We start from the raw sequence: 2,500 nt of genomic DNA, 5'->3' as shown, positions 1-2,500 counted from the left end.
TACTGTTGGTGGATTTCATAATTTTATTTGAAACTACCTATCTAAACTACAAAAATGCCCTTGTTCCTTTGTTTCGTTTTGTTTCATTCGTTATGGTACATGTACATTGGTTTCAAAAAAAGTTAGTGTTAGTATCTACAGTGACTTAGGGGTATTCAAAGCGGAGAGATGTTGTTGGAAATTCCTTTTACCAGAAAAAAAGCATATTTTCAAAATTTCCCACTGTCCATATCATCATCTCTGGGAAGGTATTCGATGTACCGAAATGTTCAGGTATGCTCGTATTAGCCCTGTGTGCATCCGATACACACACGACGCTTGCCGTGACGCCACGGATGACGCTTCGTCATCCGTGGTGAACTGTCAAGGGGGCCAGACCACAGTCCTGCGGAAATCCTTTCACGTGCAGTAGCTGCAGCATCAGTACCGTCGGCTGTATGATCTTGGATCTCAGGATTTCTGACAAAGTGATGAGCTAAACGAGAAGGGAAGGAAGACATGAGACAAGATGAACGACAGCCGTGGAGACAAGCAGGATCCAACGTGTGTACAGGTAAAACTGGGTAACACGAGAAATGCTCTTTTTCTGCGATGTTAAGTATCACATTGAGCTCAAGTGAACAGTTCGGAGACCAGTTTGGTTTGCTTTCGTTCAGCGTGTTATTCAAACTATTGAAGCTGAGCGGAGTGGGTTGGGGGGGGGGGGGGGGGGGAGCGGGAGATGTTGACCAATCAGCCACTAGAAGTGATGGGGTAAATTTAACGAGTTCCAAAAATAGTCGCACCAACGCAAAACAAACACACGATTTTCTGAATTTAGACAAAAGAAGGTGCGATCTGTCTTAGTGAACTGATTTCTGTTTCCGAACTTTGGCGGAACTGAATATCTGCTGTATGTATGATACTAATTCAACGACCTTTGCTAAAGTAAGAAAAATGACGACGATGATGAATGCAAGGTGTCAGAATTGGGTGGACATATCCTGCAGTTGGAAAGGCATTTATCCGATCTGGTTTGGCGTATACCGCTGGTGATATATCATCCCATTAGTAAAGACCACGTAACAGGGTAGCTCAAGTCACGGCGAAAACTTTAAGAGCTTCTGCGATATGAAAATAGCAATTCACTTACGTCAATCTTTTTGATTTACCCCCTCCTTGCTCTTTCCGTTTGGGTTGCTTCTGTTTGGCTTTTGCCTTTATTTTTGCTTTATTTTTAAATGTGATGCTACTTGTTGGTGTTGGAAAAAAAAGCCTTTGTTGACAAACATTTGGCAGCTGAATTTTTTGTAGTTGTGAGAAAGAATCTCTTTTGTTTAACCAAAATAATCTTTTGTTTCTGTATTATCGGCTCTGTTGTTTGTTTTTGGTTTGTTGTTGTTGTTGTTGTTGTTGCACGCACGCACGCACGCACGCACGCACGCACGCACGCACGCACGCACGCACAAACACACACACAGGAACACAGACAGACACAGACACACACAGACCCACACAGACACACACAGACACACACAGATACACACACACACACACACACAGACACACACACACACACACACACACACACACATAACCTTATCGTCTCGATTCCCCTTTTGACAAAATACATTATGATAAAATATTCTATTGAATAAATGTAGAAAGGTAACGAAGAAAAAAAAATCGGAAGAAACGATGTTTGCACGATGGTCAATCATGTCTGCATTACAGAAAATGTGTCGTCCGTTGCATAGCAACATGAACACGGGTCTGCTCTTGCCCTCTGCTGTCAGGCTGCTCAACGCCACGACCTGAAGCAGTCTTGTGATTTGCCGCCACCTCCGCAGCTAGGCATACTTTCGTGCATGTGTGCGTGCGTGCATGTTGGTTGGTTGGTTGGTGTGTGTGTGTGTGTGTGTGTGTGTGTGTGTGTGTGTGTGTGTGTGTGTGTGTGTGTGCGTGCGAATTGGAAGGATGCTCTTGGTCTTGATACGCGCTCATGTGTTATTTATTCATGAACTTTTCTATCATGCTGGTGTGTTTTTATACGCATTTTAATCTGAGGATATTTATTGGTTTTAAGTTTTACTGAGATTGAGAGAGAGGGCGAGAGAGAGAGAGAGAGAGAGAGAGAGAGAGAGAGAGAGACTGTGTGTGTATGTGTGTGTGTATGTGTGTATGTGTGTGTGTGTGTATGTGAGTGTGTGTGTGTGTGTGTGTGTGTGCCGTGAGAGACTGCTTAGGATTTGTAGATGTGTTTTAGTGCAACACTAAATTTTAAGTAAATGTGAATCGGTTTAGTGTTGTTGGCTTTAAGTGCAATTCTTAATTCTTAGTAAATGTGATGTATTTTATGTCTGTAATCGCCTGACACTGCATGGCAATTTTCCTTGTTTTTATAAGGACAGTACCATTTTGAGTCTGGAGTCTTGAGTCTGAGTTGACACACAACAAGCACGCACATAAACCAACTCAACTCAACTCAACTCAAATTTTATTGGCTTCAATTTTCAGAGAA

This window comes from Littorina saxatilis, linkage group LG2 (assembly GCF_037325665.1).
Source record: "Littorina saxatilis isolate snail1 linkage group LG2, US_GU_Lsax_2.0, whole genome shotgun sequence".
Taxonomy (NCBI): domain Eukaryota; kingdom Metazoa; phylum Mollusca; class Gastropoda; order Littorinimorpha; family Littorinidae; genus Littorina; species Littorina saxatilis.
This window is presented reverse-complemented; position numbering follows the sequence as displayed.